The following is a 25,260-nucleotide window of genomic DNA, read 5'->3' on the forward strand; positions in this document are numbered from 1 at the left end:
GACCTGAGAGGCAGGGGCGGGCATGGTGGTGATCGGCAGGGGTCTCCGGTGATGGGGAGGCGAGGTGGAGGGCTTGGGGAGGCTCGCCGGAGGGTGGTGGAGGCTCTGGTGGCGACGTGAGGGAGAGAGGAGCACCGGATGGGCTTGGTCGAGGTGGTGGCCGAGAGCAATGGCGATGGCCAAGCTCTAGGAGGTGCGGCCAGAGGGACTCCGGCGATGAGCTGGTGGGATGGGGAGGCTCAGTGGGACGAGGGGGAGTCGGGTTGGTCGGAACCAAGCCGAGGCCGAGGCGGCCATGGTGGATGACGGCGAACAATGGTGAGATGAGGCGATTCTTGAGAGCAAATGAGGCGAGGGAGAGATGGGTGAGCTGCGGGAGCGCTCGGGCATGCTTAAATAGCCGCGGGGAAGGCTCTGGAGCTCACCAGCGAGCTCCCGACCAAGCTTTAATGGCGGGCAGAGATAGGGCATGGCACGGGCATGGCGTTTGCGACGCATTAATGGTGAACCATGACGAGGCACCGATGTAGGGCGACGCAGTCGAGCACGGGCGAGCTCCTGGACAAGGTTTGAGGTCGAGACGAGGAGGGAGGAGACGAGCATAGTGGCCGGAACAAGCCAGAGCATGCCTGCAGCCATGACGCAAGCGTGATCACCACGCGCACTGGCACAAGCGGCGCTTTTTGGCGAGGCCAACCATGTCCAGTGGATGGACCTTGGCTCCCTCAATCAAAATGAGGAAATAAATCAGTTCTGGGGCAAAGAAGAGATTTGCACTTAGCTCCAAAAGTAAATCAGTAAGAAGGTGTTTGTAACTTCCTGTGGTTAAACCAGCTTGGTAACGTGGTAAAGAGTTTTTCTGATGATGATCACATACTAAGGTGATGCTGATCACCAAAAATCAGACTAAGAGGAGGAGTTTAGATGGTGGTTGCAGCGGAAAGTGCAATACTAGCCAGAATTGGGGATTTGGATGATGCACTCACATACTTGATCTCTGTGAGCTGAAATTTGGCAGAGAGGGGTTATATGATGATATGAAGCTGCTGTAAAAGTTTCATGCCCTGGTGGCACTTGCTTCACAAAGCTTCATTCTGGACAGAAACTTGGAAAAATTACACAGGGTAATTGGATTAACCAATTGAGGTAAAACTTGGTGGGAGGAGTTGATATAGATAGAAGCATGTCATGGTAAAGTTTCAGCTCAATTGAAGCAATATAAAATATAGTTGCTTCACAAACTAAAAATCTGACTAGAAACTAAGATTTGGAGCTGGGCTCACATAGATGAGTTACATGAGATCATATTCTGTGGAGAGCCATGATTAGATCATATAAAGGTCCTTGCAAAATTGCAACTCATTTGGATATGCCTAGCTTGTACTTACTTCACAATCACTTTCCTCAGACAGGAACTTTGAAAAATTGCTCAGGAATATTTACTAGGCAAATTGAGTTGAATTTTGCCATGCGCCAATGATATGGATAGGAAAAGTTGAACAAGAAGTTTGGGTTCAAATGGGCAAAGATAAATAACACTTGCCTCACAATGTGCCATTTAGGACAGAATAGGAAAAGAATTATTGGAGAATTATTTTTGAACATGGCAATGAAATATTTTGCCATATTTGAGCAAGATAGGACCCAAACAATTTATCACCATTATTTGGGAATTCTAGGAGTGACAGAAATATAGGTTGCTTCACAACCTAGGGTTTCAAGGGTTATTCCTTTTATCAGAAAAGGAATATTCCCAACAAAAGAATTTTGGGTTAGGTCAAGGATGGAAATGACATGATCTTGGGATGATGAAGAGGGTGACAAGCCACTATAAAACCTAGGAATACAAGATCTTCCCAAGTTTCAGAACCACATAGGCACGCAAAAGCAAAACAAAATAGGAAATCCAAGAAAATCAAAGGAAAAAGAAAATGGCAAAAATCCAAGCTGTTACAGCCTCCACCTGCGACTGTTCATCCATGGGCTCCTGTTCATCTAGCCTCCACGGCGCGCTACTTCACCGGCTATTGTTCAATCAGCACTCTCCATGGGCTCCTGTTCAACCACCCCTCCACAGGCCACTGTTCATCCAGCCCTCCACCATCTACTATTCATCCAGCCCTCCACGGGGTGGTCCTATTCATCCAACCCTCCATGGGGTCCTGTTCATCCATCCCCAACCGGCTCGATCAATCGGGGTCCTGTTCATCCAGAGGCAACACCACGTGGTCCTGTTCATCCACCCCCACTGGGAACTGTTCATCCAAACTCCCCCAGCAACGCTCACCGTTCATCAAGAGGTAGCATCGATCGGCTTCAATTAGCAGCAGTAGCGAAGGAATCACTCGATCGGGTTCAGTTAACAACCATCGATCGATCGGTCGGGTTCAGTAACGCGTAGGCTGCAGTGCAATCGCTCGGGTTCAGTAGGCGAACGCCTCGCTCGGGTTCAGTTAGAGCCCAACGCCTTGCTCGGGTGCATGTACGAGAGAAATGCGCAAACCTCCATGCATCGCTCGCCACCGACCACCCACCGTAACCGGGAACAATCCGATATTTTCCTCGCCCTCGCTTCTACCACAGTTTTTTTCCGTCATGGACGACCCAAATAATGTCATGCATCTGTGTCTCCGGCCCGCCTAGGACGAAAAGCCCATTTTCTGTCATGAATTTTTGTCATAGAAATAGGAGCCCACCACATCTATGATGATACCGGGTTTTGTCACAATTATCGTCATAGAAGTGTCATAAGTATGACAAAAAAATTTCGTTCGGCCCAATATGTCACGGATGTGTCTTTTTTTGTAGTGTGGCCTATACACACTAACCAACTACGCGGGAATAGTTATGGGCACTCGACGTTGTGGTATCAGCCGAAGCCTTCTTGACATCAGCAACTGAGCGGCGCGTGCCGGATTGGACCATAAGCCTGCGTTTGTATTAAGGGAGATAGGTCTGCTTTCGGCCGCGTTCGCAACGTGCAGGTGTGAAATGGGCGATGGGCCCAGACCCCTGTGCGCATAGGATTTAGACCAGCGTGCTAACCTCTCTGTTGTGCCTAGGTGGGGCTGCACATGTTGATCTTCCGAGGCCGTACATGACCAGGAAAGTGTGTCCGTCCAGAGGGATCGAGCGTGTTGGGTAATGAGGTGCACCCCTGCAGGAAAGTTTATCTATTCGAATAGCCGTTTCCCTCGGTAAAAGGATGGCCCGAAGTTGTACCTTTACCTTATGAAAAGTAGAACTAGATACTTAATAAAATACACCCTTTCAAGTGCCAGATACAACCCAGTGATCGCTCTCTCACAGGGCGACGAGGAGAGGATCACCGGATAGGATTATGCTATGTGATGATACTTGGTTAACTTACCATCTACTCTCTTCTACTGCTTCAAGATGGAGGATTCCAGAAGCGCAGTCTTCGATAGGACTAGCTATCCCCCTCTTATTCTGGCATTCTGCAGTTTAGTCCATAGATGCTATCCATTTAATTGATCCCAATGCATATGTAGTGTAGATCCTTGCTTGCGAGTACTTTGGATTAGTACTCACGGTTGCTTTGCTCCCCCTTTTCTCCCTTTCCTTTCTTCTTGGTTGTCACAACTAGATTCTGGAGTCTAGGAGCCAGACACCATCGTCGACGACGACTCCTACTACATCGGAGGTGCCTACTACTACGTGCAGACCGCCGCTGACGACCAGGAGTAGTTTTGGACTATCCCAGGCAGGAGGCCTGCGCCTCTTTCGATCTGTATCCCAGTTTGTGCTAGCCATCTTATGGAAACTTGTTTAACTTATGTCTGTACTCTGATATTGTTGCTTCCGCTGACTTTTCTATTATCGAGCACTTGTATTCGAGCCCTCGAGGCCCCTGGCTTGTATTATGATGCTTGTATGACTTACTTACTTTTAGAGTTGTGTTGTGATAACTTCTCGTGAGTCCCTGATCTTGATCGTACACGTTTGCGTGCATGATTAGTGTATGGTCAAATCAGGGGCGTCACATTCTCTCAAAGAAGCCTTGTGGTTACGATACGGAAACATGTCTCCCTTGTGGGCGAAACATAATAACTGCCTCTTTTCGCCTTGTATTTTCTTCTATGGGCAACATGTAATGACCGGATATCTGTGCTGAAATTTAAACTTATTCAGGCTTTGTTTGGCCTTTCTATACACTAATTGAATTTCCCAGGTATTTAATGTCCATAATTCAAATCTCAACTTCAAATACATGCTCCAATTCACCAAAATGGCTAGAAAAATTATGCATGTGTCCTTGGGTGCATTCTTAGCTTCCATGCTAGGAAAGGGAATGAATTACAGCCGTACCCGCGTCCTGGTTCGTCCTGAAACATTTGGAATATTGGTTTTTAAATCCCCGTAAATCCTAAACTCACCAGGGAGTCATGAAAGGTTCCATGGTGTCACGTCATGGCACATATATGTCGTGGTAAAAATATTGTCCAATTTGGGCCAAGCTTTATTACAAACCCTCTTACAAACTGGAGCTTCTCTCAAAGAAGCCTCGTGGTTCCGATAGGGAAACATGTTCCCCTTGTGGGAGAAACGTAATCACTGCCTCTTTTCGCCTTGTATTTTCTTCCACGGGCAACATGGAAAGACATGATATCCGTGCTGAAATTTAAACGTATTCAGGGTTCATTTGGCCTTTTTATATACTAATTGAGTTCCCTAGGCATTTAATGTCCATAATTCAAATCCGAACTACAAATACATGATCCAGTTCACCAAAATGGCTAGAAAAATCATAGATGCATCCTTGGGTGCATGTTTAGTTCCCATGCCAGGAATGGGAACGAATTACAACCGTACCCGCGTCTTGGCTCATCCTCAAACATTTGGAATCTTAGTTTTTAAATCCCCATAAATCCTAAACTCATAAGAAAGTCATCAAAGGTGGCATGGTGTCACGTCATGGCACATATATGTCGTGGTAAAAACATTGTACAATTTGGGCCAAGCTTTATTACAAACCTCTTACAAACCAGAGCTTCTCTTAACGAAGGCTCGTGGTTCCGATAGGGAAACGTGTTCCCCTTGTAGGTGAAATGTAATCACTGCCTCTTTTCGCCTTGTATTTTCTTCCACGGGCAACCTGGAACGACATGATATCTGTGCTGAAATTTAAACTTATTCAGGGTTCGTTTGGCCTTTTTATACACTAATTGAGTTTCCTAGGCATTTAATGTCCATAATTCAAATATGAACTACAAATACATGCTCCACTTCACCAAAATGGCTAGAAAAATTATAGATGTGTCCTTGCGTGCATGGTTAGGTCCCATGCCAGGAATGGGAATGAATTACAACCGTACTGGTGTCCTGGCTCGTCCTGAAACATTTTGAATCTCGGTTTTCAAATACCCATAAATCCAAAACTCACCAGAAAGTCATCAAAGGTGGCATGGTGTCACATCATGGAACATATTTTTCGTGGTAAAAACATTGTCAATTTGTGCCAAGCTTTATTACGAACCGGAGCCTGTCGCAAGAACCCTCGTGGTTTCGATAGGGAAATGGGTCCCCTTGTCGGCCAAACGATAATTGCTCCGTCTTCTAGCCTCGTATTTTCTTCTACACGCAACACGGAACAACGGGAGATTCGTGCTGAACTTTCAAATTATTCAAGGGTCGTTTAACATTTTTTATTCATTAATTGAGTTTTCTAGGCATTTAATGTCCATAATTCAAATCCGAACTACAAATACATGCTCAAGTGCACCAAAATGGCTAGAAAAATGTACATGTTTCCTTGGGGTGCATGTTTAGATCCCATGGAACGAATCAGAACGAATTTAACTATCTCGCCATCCTGGCTTGGCCACGAACATTGCGAATCTCGGTTTTTAAATCTTTGTAAATCCAAAACTCACCAGGAAATCATGAAACTTGGCATGGTGTCACTACATGGTACATATAATTGTCCAATTTGGGCAAAGCTATATTACAAGCCTCTTATCACTGCCTCTTATCGCCGGTAGGGAAACATGCTCCTCTTGTGGGCGAAACGATAATTGATGCCTCTTATCGCCTTGAACTTTGTTTTCTACAGGCAACACAGAATAATGGGAGTGTCGGGCTGAAATTTGAAATTGTTCAGGGTTCATTTGGCCAGTGTATATTTTACTAGTTACTAAGTTTTCTCTGCATTTAATGTAGTCCATAATTCAAATTTGAACTACAAGCACATACTCAAGTGAAGCAAAATGGGTGGGAAATCGTACATGTGTCATTGGGTGCATGTTTAGGTCTCATTTAAGGAATGAGAATGAATTACAAACTTGTGTCATCCTGAAACATTGAGAATCTCAGTTTTTAAATCCAGTAAATAAAAAAGTCACCCAAAAAACATGAAACTTGGCATGGTTTCATGACATGGCACATATATGCCGTGCTAAAAAATCGTCCAGCTTGAGAAGAGGTGCACACATTAGTAGCCAATGAAGTCCTTTTTGAAACAAGAAGCTGACACGTTAATATCGCAAACCGTTGTATTATATTAACCGTGTCAAAATTTAACCATACTCGGTGGCGTGCGTGTAGCTATTTGATTAGACGGGACGAGAGCGAGAAGTCCATCGTGCAGGCTCGACGGGACGCGTGCGAGCAGTCCGCCGCGCAGGCTCGACGGGACGTGTGCATCCTGTCCACCTCGCAGGCTCGATGGGACACGTGTGAGAAGCAAGGCCGCCCATGATCACTGGGAAGCGAGCTCTTTGACCTCCATGCACCCGCCGTTGCTTGCCTCACTCACAACTTCTCCATTAATGGGTTAATTAAAGCACCTGGACGGAGGGTGTTTGCTTGTGATCCCATGGCAACATTTTCTTTGTTTGTGTTTTCAACTCGTATTCCGCCCTAATTTAAATTGCCACATAGAGCAACGGATAATATGACCACAAATAAAATGGCAACAGATAATACGATGACAAATTTACAATGGCGCAATAATAATTGTCTTACATATTCCGGATAATTTAAAATGCCACATGCGGCAAAGCCCGGAAGACATGGGGGCAAGAGAAGAAGGAAATTGCATACAACGCTCTGGGTCGCTACTGTCTCTACTCGTCGATGGATCACCGTGCAATGAAATCCTCCAGCTCCTTCTTCAATTCCTCATGACTTTGCTTGAAAGCGGCCATAGATTCCTCCACCTCCTGCTCACGCTCGATCCGGAGCTTCCTCAAGCCACCCATCAGTTCCTCGATGACTACTTTCAGCGTCATCTCTGAGGCACTGCTATGCTCATGCAGCATCTTCCAGCCGGCAGCCTCCTCCTCCTTCTCGCTGAGCAACTTGAGGAGCTTCGCATTGTTACCCATCAGTTGCTCGACGAGGCCGGTCTCCTTGTCAACCGAGGCATCACTGATCTTGAGCAGCTTCATCAAGCCGTCGACCAGCTCCTGCTGCGTAGTGACGCTAGCGAGAATGTCGTCGCCGCCGGTGAAGGACTTCAGGAATGCTGTCTCCCCACGATGGCCGACGCCGCAAATGCGCTTGTGAGAGCCCTCGCGTGCCTGTGATAGCTCGTTCGAGGGCTCCGTGACACGCCGGGACATATCTGCTGTGGTTGTGGCTTCGCGGCGGAACCTCTTTAGTGCTTCCACGGCCTTGGTCTTTGCTGCCTGGTTATATGTCCAGCCCAAACTCCTCCTACCGGTCATGGCGGAATGACTTGACAGGAAAGACCAGTTTTGTGGGTGATGAGGAGAGGAACTGTTAAGTAATTTTCGAGTGGGTAGTTTTTGTAGCCCGGTGCTAAGTGGGAACACATATTAGTTTCATAGGTGTGAACAGATTTGCAATTACTTATTGCATTGTAATCTACAATGTGACGAGAAACAAGGTCAAAATTTATTGATGCCAGATGGTTGACCACGTGGTTGCTCGGCGTTGAGGCGGCCGCAGCGCGCTCCTCTCTAGCGTCCCTATGTGCGCTCTGCTCGCCATTGAGGCAAATTTACAATGGAAACAGTTAATAATTATTAATAATTGTCTTACATATTCAGGATAATTTAAAATTCCACATGTGGCAAGGCCCAGAACACTCACGACCTACATATGCATACAATTATAATAAAATATAAGCTAAAAGGCTGAGCTAGTGGCCTTCTGACGATGGTCTTCTCGGACTCCATGATCAGCATGGCACCCTTGCGGCCGTTCACTCCAAGTGTCCCGACCCACCTCCGCCTACGGAGCTGCTGGCGCTGGGAGGCTCTTGGGGCTGCTGGGCCTCTTCCAAAAGAGCTTGACAGCGTGAAATCACGCGCATGACGACTCTGCGGAACCGCTCCATTTCCATGTCTCTGGCCTGATAGCGAATTCCGTCCATCACCTCCATCCTCAAGAAATCACGTTGGCCATCACTACTATAGGATGCTGCTAACGCGACACTACGATTAGAGACCCTTTGACGAAACTGTGTGCGATGCAATAGTCGCAAACGGTGGTGTAAAAAACCGTAAAAAAGGTGCAAAATGTTTGCGATGACGGATGCATAAAAAACGGTTCAGATTTTAGTTGTGTGTGTGATGCGGGGCACACGGTTTAGTTCAATTAGCTGTTTGCAATGAGGAGGAACAAAAGAAACAGGCAAACAGATGAAGGTGTGTGCGATATACAACATACGGTTCACTTGGATGAACTGTTTGTGATTAGGCAACACAAAAGAAATGGGCTGGCAGATGAAGGTGTGTGCGATGTACAGCATACGTTTCACTCGGATGAACTGTTTGTGATTAGGCAACACAAAATAAACGGGCAGCCAGATGAAGGTGTGTGTGATGTATAGCATACGGTTCACTCGGATGAAGTGTTTCTGATTAGGAAACTCAAAAGAAACGGTCAGCCAGATCAAGGTGTGTGCGATATATGGCATGCGGTTCACTCGGCCTTGTTGTTAGTCTGTGACCTCTATGGCAACCGCTCGCTCCGCACTAGCCTCTTCTTGTACCATGGCAACCGTCCACCGTCTCTTCACCTTTCCCTCTCGATTTGGAACTGCTGTTGCACGCTCTTCCTCCCTCCATTTGACTTCACCCTTCCTTCTTCCATTGTTCGATCATCTTCTCCATGGAGGGAACAGGTCGGAAACGAACCCGTTATTCTTGCCCCGATCTGAAAGATGACGTGGTGGAGGAACTCATTGATCGCTGTGACGTCATCACCTCGGCTAGCATGGCAGGTTCGTTCAAGACCATTCTCGATTCAACTAATAACATCATTACAAGCAACCCAAGGGTCCAGGAGCGGTTTGATCTCCCCTATCTTCTTTGCCATGACCCTGCTGGCTGGCGCGGGGACGACAGAAGCCTCGCCTTATGCAAGTTGATGCCGCTTGATAATGATAAGTGTGATGTTAAGATTCCATCACTTGAGGGCAAGGCTTGGACAGGCGCAAATGAAGATTGGGTGGTTTATATTGGGTACAACTGCTAGTGGGAACTTGTGAATGTGTACACTCGTCACCGTGTTCCACTTCCAAAAATCTCAGACTGCCTAGAGGTTGAGCACATAGATGATCTACATGAGATCAAATACAATCATGGTGACTGTCGTCTATGGAAGATACCAATTTGTCGAGTTCCTAACCGCTCGTGGGATTACATGAACTATGAAGTTCTTGCTAACTTCGACAAGCTTGTTGCCTTCCTTACTTCCACGCCTTGATGGATATTGCTCAAAAATCAATTTCTATACACGGATGAGTACTATGATGCAATTCAGTATGAGGGTCTTGTGTTTGCTGCCACCACTCGTGGCACTGTTTTTGCATGGAATCATCATGCTTTCGGTATGTTTGTCTTCCACCGTAATTATAATTGTTTCATCCACATGCATGCGGGTTAGCTAGTTTCCCTTTACTAATTAACCTTCTTGTGTTTCCAAGGTCATGTGAACATTCCACCACCTATACTTGAAAAATTTTATAACCAAGGGGGAGATGACGATGCTGATGATCACGAGCATGAGGACGAGTAGGACCCATATACTCAGTGGCGCCTGGCAACTTATTCCGATGGATCACCTCTTCTTGTCTCTATACAAGGCAATTCTGATGTTACTAAGGAAGCAGGTGTTGTCTCGCATGGTCGCACTCTCCGGACCTATTCCAACATCCGTTGCAGGATATTCCGGATGGATACTAGTGTACGAGTGCCAACACCTTCTCCCTGGTTTAGTATTGAAAGTCTTGGAGGAAACTCGCTCTTCCTTGGACAAACCTATCCAATGATGGTGAAACGCGATCCAGCTGTTGTTGACACAACGTTACTATCATTTATGAGAAGCAACTGTATCTATACCTCGGTCATTGCTATGCTTCCGTACCATCACAATATGGGTCCTGACATAGCCCGCTTCAGCCTGGATGATCAGTCCTGCATTGGTCTCGAGATGGCCCTTCCCAGAGAATCACTTTTGGTTAAAAAGCAAGCGTTTCCAACGCCGATGAGTGGTCGAGCTGAAGTTCATTTCATCGCTTTGTTATTTGTTGTGTGAGAAAAACTTTACTTTACTAGAATGTTTTGTTGGAAATGATCTATAATCCAACATGTATCCTCGTTGTCGTTGTGGGTTGATGACCTGTTATATGTAATCAATGGTACATTTGCATATGCGTCCATCAATTCATGCCTGCTAGTGGTGTCCATATGAACAGTGTTAGCGATTATAGTTGCAAAAATTAGATAGTGCTAGTGATTTTTAGTTGCATATTTTGACAAATCGCAGTGTTACAAGGTTGACAAATGGCAATGTTACTAGATAAACAAATGTTAATCTTTCCAGTTTGACAAATGGCAACATACCCAAAATGACAGTTGCAAATCTTACCCAACTGTTTCACGGGTTGCACATGGGTCATGCAAAACAGCCGTTTGCGTTGAAGGCATGCACAAATCCTACTCGTCACATTTTCCCTTGGCTTCTTGGGGAAGCTGGCAGTTTGCATATGGGTGTCCTAACTAAAACATTTGCGATGAGTGTTTTATATTTAAATACCATTGACGTTTTATTCAAAATAAAATCGTTTGATTAGTCTATACATTAAGAGAGAAAAACGCAAGTTCGTTCAAACCATATCTTTCATTCAGTCACACTGCAAATTTATATTCATATGATCGAGAATTTGAGATACAATATTAAACCCCAAAAAACTATTTCCGGCGGTGGCGGAGGCGGCGTGCCGCACCGTCGTTGTCGTTATCATCCTCCGGGACGCCGTTGTTGAATTCTTCAAGGCTGCACAAAATGTTCTTCACTTGTAAATCAAACATCATGTCCTCACGCGATCGACGGGCAGGGCACGGGAGGACGACAACTGGCACCGCTGAGAGGTAGCGGCCGACGACAGCGTCCCATGCTGCTGAGGGGGGGGGGCGCACGGGCACGGGCGTGGTGGGTGCAGCCAAACGCACAGGGACCGGCGCCGCGGTGGGTGGAGGGGCGCTCATGGGCAGGGGCACGGGCGCGACGGGTGCAGCCAAACGCATGAAGGCCGGTGCCACAGTGGGTGGAGGGGCACGCACGGGCGCGGGCACAGGCACTGGTGCTAGCATGTACACGAGCTCGCGCGGGTCCGTGGAGACCTCGCTGACGCCCGCGGCTTCCAGCTTTGCGATAGTGCTCGGCAACCAGCCCGTCAATGCTACGGGGATGGTCGCTAGTGCGGGCGCGGGGATGGGAGCTGGGACGGGAGTGGAGGCAGCAACCGCTTTGGCCAGCTCATTCTGGGCCATGTCCATGAGGCCCCATTACTCCTTATTTTCTATCTCCTCCGGCTCGGAGTGGACTTCACCAAACTTGAAGACTAGTGGCAAATGATGACTCTGCGCCATGGCTGTCCGCACGGCACCTCCTATAGCCATTAAAACGAAGACACGTGGCGTCAGGTGAATAGTTAACAGAACGCACACGATTTGAATTATACAACCATTTGACATATTAAAGTGGCAGCTAATTTTTCAAAATGCCTTTGTTAGCTGTTATTCGAGTGCGCCTTCTCGGGTGCCATTCCATGAAAGCATGCCAAGTTTCATGAATTTCAGGCGAGTTTTGGATTTACTAGAATTTAAAAACAAAGTATCTCAACGTTTTGCCAGCAATCAATGGTGCCCTTGTGTTTGAAATTCATTCCCATTCATGCATGTGACCTAAGCATGCACCCAAGGACACATATTTGATTTTCAACCAATTTATATGCATTAGAGCATGCGCATGTAGTTCAAATTTGAGTTATGCACATAAATGCATTGAAAACTCAATTAATGCATAAAAATGTCCAAACAAACCCCAAAAATTGACACAACAATCTTGTTGTTCTATGTTGACACGAGAAATTTTTTGAAAGCAATAAGAGGCAATGGATATCGTTTCGTCCCCAAAGGTGGGATGTTCCGTACTAAAACCATCACGCTTGTTGTGAAAAGCTCTGGTTTGTGAGAAGCATATCCGCAAACCTGCCCCAAATGGGAGAAAAATTTTACCATGGCATGTTGATGCCTCTCCATGATAGCATGGCAAGTTTCATGAATTTCGGACGAGCTTTGGATTTACTAGAATTTAAAAACCAGGTATCTCAATGTTTGCGGCTGAGTGACCGTGGCAGGGTGTTTGACATTCATTCCCATTTCTTGCATGGGACCTAAGCATGGACCCAAGGACAGAAATTTGATTTTTCAACCAATTAAAATGCATTAGAGCATGTGCATGTAGTACAATTTTGAATTATGCACATAAATGCATTGAAAACAAAATTAATGCATAAAAATGTCCAAAGAAACCCGAAAAATCCCACAAATTGACACAACACTCATGTTGTTCTATGTTGACACGCGAATTTTTTTGAAAGCAATAAGAGGCAATGGATATCGTTTCGTCCCGAAAGGTGGGACGTTCCCTATCGAAACCTTCAAACTTGTTGTGATAAGCTCTAGTTTGTGAGAAACATATCCCCAAACCTGCCCCAAATGGGACAAAAAATTTACCACGACATGTTGATGTCGCTCCATGATAGCATGCCAAGTTTCATGAATTTCAGACGAGCTTTGGATTTATTAGAATGTAAAAACCAGTTATTTTAATGTTTGCGGCCGTGTAACCGTGGCAGGGTGTTTGACATTCATTCCCATTTCTTGCATGGGACCTAAGCATGCAACCAAGGACACATATTTGAATTTTCAACCAATTTATGCATTAGAGCATGTGCATGTAGTTCAAATTTGAATTATGCACATGAATGCATTGAAAACTCAGTTAATTCCAATTCTTTTACGACACACATATAGTTGCATGTTCACTTCAGATAAAATGTCTAGCAATTCAAACACCGTCCATTCCCGCTGTGACCCCATTTTGTAATTCATATCAATATGGAAAATCAAGTAGATCACACATAGTTTATTATCACCAACTGCGTGAGATGCAACACAAAATATCCTGGAGCACCGTCGGTGTATATTACGCCTATGGCTTACACGAGAAGGTGCGTCGGCTACAGTCCACGGCCGGCGTATCAACCACACTAGCTCGCTCCCCAAATATCATTTCACTGTTCAATCGTCGCCGGTGAAAGATGGGAACGTGGACCCGTGTCGTGAGGGCAACTTTGGTGGCCCACTTCGGGAGAGCGCGGCCGTAGCGGCCATGCGCGTGCTAACAAGGTGCATGAACGTGGCCGCAATCTGCGACTGGGCGGCTAAGGCAGCCCAAACCGCCGTTGTTTCTTCTGGTGGCGGCAGCAGCATCTTCCTCGGGGATAGCAACTGGAGAGAGCGGCACTGCAGCTCTCCATTCCGTAGCGGCGTCCTTAGCCCTGATGGAGGCCGCCCACGACCATGCGAGACTGCCCACACCTAGCTCCTGGCGGTCACTAAACAAATCGAACGAAGCTTCTCCGACAACGGTCAGCAAGCCATGGCCGGAGAGCTGGCAATCGCCGAGAGCGTTCGAGCAGCCATCCGTTCCTCTGCCACATACCTTGCGATGACGGAGCTCGTCCAAGCCCAAGTCGCGGCTGCCAACGCTCAGCTCGTGGCGGCCTTTTCCAAAGAGATGGCGGACGCGGAAGGCGAGATGCTTGCTGAGTATGGTGCAATGGATGCGATGGAGCCCCTTGCCCGGGAGACCGTCGGCATGTTGATGCCGCTCCATGATAGCATACCAAGTTTCATGAATTTTAGATAAGTTTTGGATTTACTAGAATTAAAAAACCAGGTATCTCAATGTTTGAGGCCGAGTGACCGTGGCAGGGTGTTTGGCATTCATTCCCATTTCTTGCATGGGACCTAAGCATGCACCCAAGGACACAAATTTGATTTTTCAACCAATTAAAATGCATTAGAGCATGTGCATGTAGTTCAAATTTGAATTATGCACATAAGTGCATTGAAAACTCAGTTAATGCATAAAAATATCCAAACGAACTCCGAAAAATCCCAAAAATTGACACAACACTTCTGTTGTTGTATGTAGACACGAGAAAATTTTTGAAAGCAATAAGAGGCAATGGATATTGTTTCGTCCCCAAAGGTGGGACGTTCCCTACTGAAACCATCAGGCTTGTAGTGAAAGCTCTGGTTTGGGAGAAGCATATCGCCAAACCTGCCCCAAATGCGACAAAAACTTTACCATGGCATGTTGATGCCACTCCATGATAGCATGCCAAGTTTCATGAATTTGAAACGAGCTTTGGATTTAGTAGAATTTAAAAACCAGGTACCTCAATGTTTGCGGCCGAGTAACCGTGGCAGGGTGTTTGACATTCATTCCCATTTTTTGCATGGGACATAAGCATGAAACCAAGGACACAGATTTGAATTTTCAATCAATTTATGCATTAGAGAATGTGCATGTAGTGCAAATTTGAATTGTGCACATGAATGCATTGAAACCTCGGTTAATTCCAATTCTTCTATGACACACATATAGTTGCATGTTCACTACAGATAAAAGGACTTGCAATTAAAACACCGTCCATCGCCGCTGTGACCCCATTATGTAATTCATATCAAGATGAAAAATCATGTAGATCGCACACATTTTATTATCACCAACAGCGTGAGATGCAACACAAGATATCCTGGAGGACCGTCGGGGTATAGTACGCCTATGGCTTACGCGAGAAGGTGCATCGGCAACAGTCCACATCCGGCATCGCAAGCACACTAGCTCGCTCCCCAAATATCATTTCACTGTTCAATCGTTGCTGGTGAAAGATGGGCACGTGGAACCACATCATGAGGGCAACTTCGGTGGCCCACTCCGGCGAGAGCGTGGCCGCTGCCACTATGCGCGTGCTAACAAGGTGCATGAGTGTGGCCGCAATCTACGACTGGGTAGCCAAGGCGGCCCAAACGGGCGCTTTTTGCTTCTCGTGGCCGTAGCAACATTTGCCTCGGGGATAGCAACTGGTGAGAGCGGCACAGTAGTTGTCCGTTCCGTAGCGGCCTTAGCCCTGATGGAGGCCGCCCACGACCATGTCGAGACCGCCCACACCCGGCTCCTGGAGGTCACCACACAAATCACACGAAGCTTCTCCGACAACGGTCGGCAAGCCACGGCCGAAGAGCTGGCAATGGCCGAGAGCATTCGAGCAGCCGTTCGTTCCTCCGCCACATACCTTTCAACAACGGAGCCCGTCCAAGCCTAGATCATGGCTGCCCATGCCCAGCTCGTGGCAGCCTTTTCCAAAGAGATGGCGGACGCGGATGGCGAGATGCTTGTTGAGTATGGTGTGACGGATGCCATGGAGCCCCTTCCCCAGGAGACCATCAGGCGCAAGCTAGACATGGAGGCGGCCGCGGAGATCGACAAGCACCAGCCGTAGTAGTACTCTTTGTTTTGTTTAATTAAGAGCACTGGTCTTTAATTTTTTAGTGTAATGTTTAGGTCAGCTAGCTCTATTTAATTGCTGAACTTGCTTGATTAAGAAGTGTGGGTGTGCTGTAGTCTCCTTTGTGTACCCAAATTATGCAATGACGTGGATAACCACTGTAACCATGGAAATTTGAACCAAAAATTTTGACGTTCAAACTCATCAGAAATAGGTTAAGCTATCTGAATCGTTTGTGATGTTCACATATCGTACACAGTTCTGAATAAGGGACCGTGTCTGATGACACTTTGCGCACCAGTTTTTTCGCTGGAGCGATTCCAAATTTTCGGCTTCCGCGGAAATATCTACCTCCCCGCCCCTCCCCCTTACCAAAAGCCACATTTCCCCTATTTCCGCCTTCCTTTCCAAGTTGAAACCTTCACTCCTTGCTTCCAGCGCCGCCTCCTAGACGGCGACCCTCCTTCATGTTGCTCGACCTCGCCTATCCAGGCAGGTAATCCACACCCGACCCCCATCCTCCTCCTCCTTCCACATCCCACATGCCCCGACCACCGGCGTGAGCACGACAACTTCCACCCAATTCACCGACCCCTCCACGAAATAAGTGCCGCCCTAAGCCATGGTGCACGCAGTATAGCCAGGATCTCAAGGAGCATTTGGCTGCGGATAAGCAAATCGCGGCCGCACGCGCGGATGAGGTCGCGATGGCTGCCATTCGTGTTGACCCCCAGATCTTGGAGGAGCACCGCACCGTCGATACCACCATCGATGCCTCGCGCGCCGATGCCGCGACACGGTTGGCTGCATTAAATGACAGTTCATGGCGTTTTCTCGAGGCCATTGTCGGTGCCTTCGACAAAGACTACATGGTGTTTTCTCAGCTGCACTTTCTTACCTCATCTCGAGAGCCAGCAGGTTGGTGCCCGGAGCGGCTCAGGCAACTCACCACTACAACGAGGGCATCCAGGAAGCGGAGGCCTCACCCTCTTCCATGTCCAAGGAGCCAATCATCTTCGATATCTCCGACAATAAGGAGCAGCTTGTCTTATTAGCTCACTATAAGGACCCATGTTCAGTTTTCTAGCTACTGCCTTTCCTTAACAAATTCTAGGGAATTGTGCTATCTACTTTTACCATGCAATTTTCTGCTCTAGAGTATATGTTCTATATGTCGTGCAATGTGGTGTTCAGTTAACTGTTTGGTTCAATTTTGCAAATGTGATGTTCAATTCTTCAGGGTGCAATTTTCCAAGTTGCCTAGCATGCTTGGTTTGGTTAACTATCCAATCTTCTGTTAGGAGTATGTTATATTGTGCAATGTGGTGCTCAGTTAGCGTCTGGTTCATTCGTTGTGGTGTTTAATTAACTGTTTGGTTCAATTCTGCAATGCAGTGTTGAATTGTTGTGGGTGCATTCTATTAGTGTATACCATGTGAGAAATAGATCGAATTTAGTTGTACTAAATACATGAGAAACAAATACAATTTCTATATTTTCAAGTTGTTAAGCATGCTTGGTTTGGTTAACTGTATGATCTTCTATTAGGAGTATCTTATATTGTGCAATGTGGTGCTCACTTAACGTTTGGTTCATTTGTTGTGGTGTTTAGTTAACTGCACGTGCATGGTCCGTTGTCTAATAGCACATTATTGTGCAATTGCGGGAACCATTCTAATATTTAGGGTTTTTAACAATTTGGTCTTGCACATGTAGGTCCTGCTATCAGAGGTTTTGACCCACTGTTCGACCGTTTTTGCATATGAGGAAATGAGTTGTCCATGAATATCAATCAAGTCAAGAAACTCAGGAAGATTGTTAGGATAATGAAATTAGCGACAAAAAACAACAAGATCTTTGTCTGCACAATGAAGAAGACATCAGTTCACTACAAGATGGTACTAAATATTATACCTTGCCTTTTTTATTCCTTTGCCCCATTTCCAATATAGAGAAGGTATTTATGCACACCCCTGTGTTCAGGCCTTTCCAAAGTAGTTCACTAATGATTACCTCTCAAACCACCTGTATGGTCAGGAGGCAAGGAAGGTTTTCATACAACACGACGGTTCAATATTGAAGTGTTTCTATAGAGGACGAAGGACGGACAGTCAATCATCCATAGATACTGGCCTAAAGTTGCAAAGACCTTCAACATGAATTAAGGATCAATATCCGCCTTCCGCTTCAGCAGTTTTCCAGATGAGCTGCATCTGTCTATATACCATCTATGATGCTAATTTCAAAAGGTTCTACATGTTGCATGTGAAACTTGGTGCCGGTGTGGTTGTGTAATGGGGTAGCTGAGTGCTGAACCTATATCATGTTGTACTCAGATGTATTTCAATTATGAAATTCTGCTTTGTTAATATGGAAATGAAATATATTATGTGCTTAATATGAATGTCAATTAGATTAATAAATGGATTATTAATAATAGGGCAATTAGCCTGCTAATTGGGTTTTGCTATTGCAAATGGTTATTGAAAAAATACCATGGGCGATGACCTCAGGCAACGCACACAGTTTCTAGGAATAAACTGTGTTGGATCAATGAACAATCACACACAACTTTCTCTTGAAAATTGTTTCGTTGGGCCACCTTGCACGAACGTTTACCACATAGAAACTGTGTGTGATGGACAACCTTTGCCACACAGTATATTCTACGGACCGTGTGTGATGCATTCAATAATGCAAACGAAAAAATTGTTAATAGCATGTGCAATGGCAACGCTATCACAAACAATTTAACGGGAAAAATTGTGTATGATGTACTTATGAACGGAAACATTTTCCTTGGAGCGACTGTGTGGGATGTACATATGAAGGGAAACATTTAGCGAGGACTGCCTGTGTGTGATGTACTTGCGACCAGAAACAATTTCGCATGTATAATTGTATTTTTTTTAGCTCCACTTTACGTATTTTCGTATTTGAGCACTCGTCGGTCACACACGAACTCATTTTTCCGAGTGTGTGTGCTAGGAGGGCATATCCCCGATTGTTTCTGGGTCATGTGGGAAGGACCCCCTATCTCCGTCACTCACTAGGCGATGGTTCAAAATGTTGTCTCTGAAAGGGGTTAAAAACCGATTGTATAGCACCAACGCGTACCAGTGGATGTTCTACTTCGTCGGGGATGTCAACTACGCCATTGATGCACTCGAGCCTGGCCACCACATCATCTGGATCGAGGTTGACACAGCCGTCACGGGTAATGATGAAGGCACAGGCTACCTATGTCTTGAATGAATTGCAGAGGTCCTCTGCCCATTCCTTGCGGGGCATCAGGCTCTTGATGAGCACTGGTGATGGCGGCTCTTCGGGTGGGTCATCCATCATGCCGCTGAGCAGCTTTGGATCCTTTGCACGGTGGATGCCAAACTGCTCGTCAAACCTCCTCTGCAATATGTCAATTGTTCTCCCAAGGACTGTCACACCGATATCGCTGCCGATGGGCCATGGTGCCTGCACCGGCCGATGAAGCTCTTGCTCCCCGACCTGCCCCGGCTCGTTCTCCTCGCCGAAGATGTAATGCAGGTAGGCGTCGAAGTCGAAGCTTTGGCCATTGCCTGGCATGCTTGGAATAACTAATGGTAGATGGGTGAGGACTAGATCTGCGCAGAGTGTCACGGCGGTGCGTTGTCGTCGGGGTTATGTAGCAATCCGTTAGCTAGTGGCAGGAAACCGGTGAGGGAAGAGGCGTGGATTTTACAATTCACCCATGTGGAGCGCGGGAAGCATTCGCTGGAGCGCGGGAAGACTAAGTGGAGCACACACACAACCCGAATATCGTATCCGGTGCCACGTGTTATTTATCACACAAGTGTCAAGAGAAGGAAACATATGTGTAACTTACTAATCATCGCACACAAGTACTCACAAACGCATTGCGTGCGATAGTCCTAGCCACCGCAAGCAACTAGTTTGCACTTTCATAGTTTTTTGTACACACAGAATCACACAAGAACTAACTGTATTAACTGTCTTTGTTTTAATTTCTTATTGCAAACAATTCATCTGAGTCGGCTGTTGCCACGTATCACACACATCTTGTTAAGTTGAACCGTTTCTATTCTGTTCTCTAATCAAAAATAGTTCGTCCAAGTGAACTGTATGACCTATATCACACACCTTGATCTGGCTAACCGTTTCTGTTGCACTCCCTGTCGGTTCTATATCCGGCATATCTCGTAGTAGGGGTCCTAAGCTAGGCATGTTGGAGCGATGGTAAGACGGACACGGGATTTTACCCAGGTTCGGCCCTCTTGACGGAGGTAAAACCCTACGTCCTGCTTTGATTGTATTCGTATGGAGATAGTACAGAGTACATGTGTGTACCACGGGATTGTTCTAATGAATATTAGATGTTGTCTATTGACTACCCTGGCCTCGGTTTATATAACACACCAGAGGCCTAGGGTTTAGGAGAGTCCTCGGCTTGTGTGCCAAGTCTTGTGGAAACCTCCTTGTATGCGGCATGGGCTGCCCGAACTGGCCCATGACTGAACCGCCATGGGGGGTCCTCGGCCCGATCCACCTGATCAGGGGATGGCGTGGTGAGTACCACCTAGTCCAGGACACCGTCAGTAGCCCCCTGAAACGGTATTCAAGTTGGGACGCTCCTCGATTCTTCCGAACTGTTCTTCATCTTCGGTCGTCAGTCTTGAAAGCTGTTTCAACAAAACTTCTCATCTTCGATTTTGAGGATCGCCGTAGTGAGTCCGAAGAGTTTATACGTCGGGTATCCGAGGAGCCCCTTTATGTTCTCGACCTTTATCAATGCCTTGCTATTTTTACGCCACACCTCGGGTTTGAAGGGTTTCCCGTGCGGTGGTGTCCTATCGCGTCCGAGCTCCAATGCTGGACTGCATCTGAGCTCCAATGACGGACTGTATCTGCGCTCCAACGCCAGACTGTATCCGAGCTCCAACGCCGGAATGTATCCGAGGTATCATAGATCACATTGGTTCGAAAAAGTTGAAGGAATTTAGCCGAGCTTAATGCCGGAAATGCCCTCTATGGAGCCAGACACTTGTATCCGAGCTTTATGCCGTACTGTATCTAAGGTGGTGCACCACCTCGGGTTTGGGTTGATTGTTTGTAGATGTTATTTCTGATTGATGCAATTTATTTACTGACGAGATATATAGCCAGTAGCCTTCAAGGTGCATGTCGGGCTAAAATCTGAGGTGCACATCAAAGGAGATAGTGATCGGCGGACGGGCCCTTGAGAGAGGGTTTTGAGAAGTCGCCGTAATATATTAGCTTGATGCCGGATAAGTCCCAGTTGGTACCTATTGTTGTCCGAAGACGTTTTTGCTGATAGTTCGGTCAAGCCGAACACTGAGCACATTCAATTTTCTGCATTGAATAGGCAATGCAGTAGCCCCTGAGAAACTGGTCGGGTGGCAACACTAGATCAAGGGATCGATGTGCCCCTTTAATTTTATTAAATGATAAGCCCGAAGCCCAGTAGCCCCCGAGCCTTAATGCGAGCACAGGTGGCCTAATTAAGGATCGATATCCAGAGTAAAATCACAAATTATGTGTAATGATTCTATGTATCCAAGTACTCTTCATCATTAATGCTCGGATCCGCACTGTACAAAGCTTTGTTGACCGACCATCGGCTTCAACCTCCTCGTCCAGTAGCCGGGGAGTGTTTGACCCACTTTATAAAGCCTTTATGAGGGCAAAGATTTATGACAAACAAGGCAATCTGGCCATACGGTTTTATAAAAAAAGGTATGCAAAGAGAATGTTATACTACTATTTAATGTAAGAAACATCTTCCAAACAAAATAGTCCCGCTATTGGTTCCTTTATTTGGGTTGTCATGCCGACCATGATCATGAAACCTCACCTCTGATCAACGCGGGAGAAAAATACTAAGGATTTAGTTTGGGGAAAGTTCCCGAACTATGTGGTCTTTAGTGAACCTAAATTTTCACTTCCGTCGTTGCCGACCAATTATATCCTTTAAGATGCTAGCTTTCGGCTTCACCCAGTCTAAGGTACTAATTCGGATGACCCGGTACTAACGATCATAGAGGTGCTCCCTTTACCGCCTAGCCGAACCATCAGAAACATAGGGGTAAGCACAGGAGCCAGGCGACCCATCTTGGCCAAAATCTTAAGTCATATTGATGCATATTTATGGCTTTATAACGATGATTACGGAAGGAAGCCCTCATATATTAAATACAAACGCCGATGATATGTATTTATTTTGACTCCGTTGCGACTCTTTATCATTTGAATGTGGCCCATCGTCGGCTTCTACCCCTTTGTAGATGATGTAGGGTATTTTGTAGTTACAAGACAACCCTTAGCCAATGTCTCGGTGCCTGAAGGCGGTTGTGTTAGTAGAAACAAGGCAATCAGATATGCCGGCTTTATAACTTTCACTTAGTCATAGGAGCTTTAAACAGGGGAAGCTACCTATGAGCCCCCGGTTAGTGTTCGACACCGATCGAAGTCTAGTCATTAACACTTTGGTCAATGTTATGAAAGGTCCATCGTTTATCACGGGGTAATCGGTATCGATCTATAGTTTGACACCGTCATCGGATCGCTAACTAGTTTATGCCCATTGTGACAGTCAGTTTTCGGGTTTCTCCACTGAGGTGCTTAACCATTCGAGCTGGAAGCACAATCGCAGTGGTTCTCCCTTTGCACACCTAGCCGAACAAAGCAGGACATAGGAGGCAAGCACAGGAGCCGGGCAACCCAACTACTAACCGAAGACACAATTCGAAACCGATGCATATATAGCAATATCCGAGAATGTTTTTGTCGAATCTCTAAAGGTGTCCGGCGTTGCACTACGATACTTATGATGGAAACACACAAATAGTTTAAAGGTGCCATAGGCTTGGAAAACCAAAAAACTTTAGTAAAAACTTTACGCCCAAACTAAATCAAGTCATTTGGTGCCAATCCGAAAATTGGTCTTACTTTTGTGCTTCTGCCGTGCATTAATATGACACATACGATCTCAAGACTTCAAGCGGGTCAGCCTATGGCTGCAACCTCCTATCCCGAAGGCGGAGCACTGCTTGTTAAGCCAGTTTAGCGAACTATACTCGAGCGGCATTCAAGAGAAAATAGGATATCTGGCTATTGACCACACACTTGAGTCGAGAAAGGAGTGGTAGAAAAAGACTTTCCAACGACTAGATCCAAATCAGCCCCTTACGAAGCAACGCATAAACTAGGGTTTAAGCTTCTGTCACTCTAGCAACCCATCGTCTACTTATTACTTCCCAATGCCTTCCCCTATGGCCAAATAATGGTGAGGTGTCATGTAGTCGACGTTCACATGACACCACTAGAGGAAAGACAACATACATCTCATCAAAATATCGAACGAATACCAAATTCACATGACTACTTATACCAAGACTTCTCCCAAGTCCTCAGGAACAAACGTAACTACTCACAAATCATATTCATGTTCATAATCAGAGGGGTATTAATATGAATAAAGGATCTGAAACATATGATCTTCCACCAAGTAAACCAACTAGCATCAACTACAAGGAGTAATCAACACTACTAGCAACCCACAGGTACCAATCTGAGGTTTTGGCACAAAGATTGGATACAAGAGATGAACTAGGGTTTGAGATGAGATGGTGTTGGTGAAGATGTTGATGGAGATTGACCCCCTCCCGCTGAGAGGATCGATGGTGATGATTTCTCCCTCCCAGAGGGATGTTTCCCCAGGAAAACAGTTCCGCCGAAGCCCTAGATTGTTTCCGGAAAGGTTCCGCCTCGTGGCGGCGGTGTTTCATCCTGAAAGCTTGCTTATGATTTTTTCCAGGGTGAAAGACTTCATATAGCCAAAGATGGGCACTAGAGGCCTGCTAGGGGGCCCACGAGACAGGGGGCGCGTCCAGGGGGTAGGGCGCGGCCCCACCCTCATGGATGGTGGGTGGACCCCCTCCGGTGCTTTCTTCGCCCAATATTTTTTATATAATGCAAAACCCACTTCCGTGGAGTTTCAGGACTTTTGGAGTTGAGCAGAATATAGGTCTCTAATATTTGCTCCCTTTTCAGCCCAGAATTCCAGCTGCCGGCATTGTCTCTCTTCCTGCAAAGCTTGTAAAATAAGAGAGAATAGGCACAAGTATTGTGACATAATGTGTAATAACAGCCCATAATGCAATAAATATTGATATAAAAGCATGATGGAAAATGGACGTATCAGGACTCGCCTCTGCGTGCGACGCCGTGGCACGCCTCGCCGTCGCCTGCTACGGTTCGTTCCTGGCTCGGCCTCGCCGGGATGGGAGAGGGGGACCACCTCCCCCCTGGCTCGGCCTCGCGCTAACACGGCGGTGCGCACATTTGAAGGTGCAGTGCGGTTATTTTGTCCGCCCCCACGCACCCACACACCCTAAAAAGTTAGATAATGGGGGCAAGTCATGTTACAGACTCACCTCCGCATGCGACGCCGTGGCACGCTGCGTCGTCGCCTCCTATGGCTCGTTCCTGGCTCGGCCTCACCGGGATGGGGGAGGGGGTCCCTCCCCCCCCCCCGGCTCAGCCTCGCGCTAACGCGGAGGTGCGCTCGTTTGACAGACGCAGTGCGGTTATTCTATCCCCCCACGCACCAACACACCCTAAAAAGATAGATAATGGGGGCAAGTCCATATAAGGAAGATGTGTCAATACAACTATGTCCCTTGGTGCGTTGTTTGGTTTTCCCCCTAAAAAGATAGATAATTGGGGCAAGTCTAGACAAGGCCGATATGTCAGTACAACTATGCCCCTCGGTGTGGTGCTAGTTTTTCCTCTAAAAAGATAGATAATGGGGAAAGTCATGTTACGGACTCGCCTCCACATGCGACGCGCCTGCTACGACTCATTCCTGGCTCGGACTCGCTCATATGGGGGAGGGGGATCCCGACCCCCCTCCCCCAGCTCGGCCTCGCGCTAACGCGGCAGTGCGCTTGTTTGACAGGCGCAGTGCGTTTATTCTGTTCCCCCCACGCACCCACACACCTTAAGATAGAAAATGGGGGCAAGTCCATACAAGGAAGATGTGTCAGTACAACTATGCCCCTCGCTGCGGTGCTGGTTTTCCCCTAAAAAGATAGATAATGGGGGCTAGTCCATACAAGGAAGATGTGTCAGTACAACTATGCCCCTCGGTGCGGTGCTGGTTTTCCTCCTAAAAATATAGATAATGGGGCAAGTGCATACAAGGAAGATGTGTCAGTACAACTATGCCCCTCGGTGCGGTGCTAATTTTCCCCCTAAAAAGATAGATAATGAGGCAAGTCATGTTATGGACTTGCCTCCGCATGCGGCGCCACGACACGCCGTGTCGTCGCCTGCTACGGTTCGTTCCTGGCTCGGCCTCGCTGGGACCCCCTCCCCACGGCTCG

The sequence above is a fragment of the Triticum urartu genome, chromosome 4A, assembly GCF_056163025.1.
Source record: "Triticum urartu cultivar PI428250 chromosome 4A, HENAU_Tu73, whole genome shotgun sequence".
In the NCBI taxonomy this organism is placed as follows: Eukaryota; Viridiplantae; Streptophyta; class Magnoliopsida; order Poales; family Poaceae; genus Triticum; species Triticum urartu.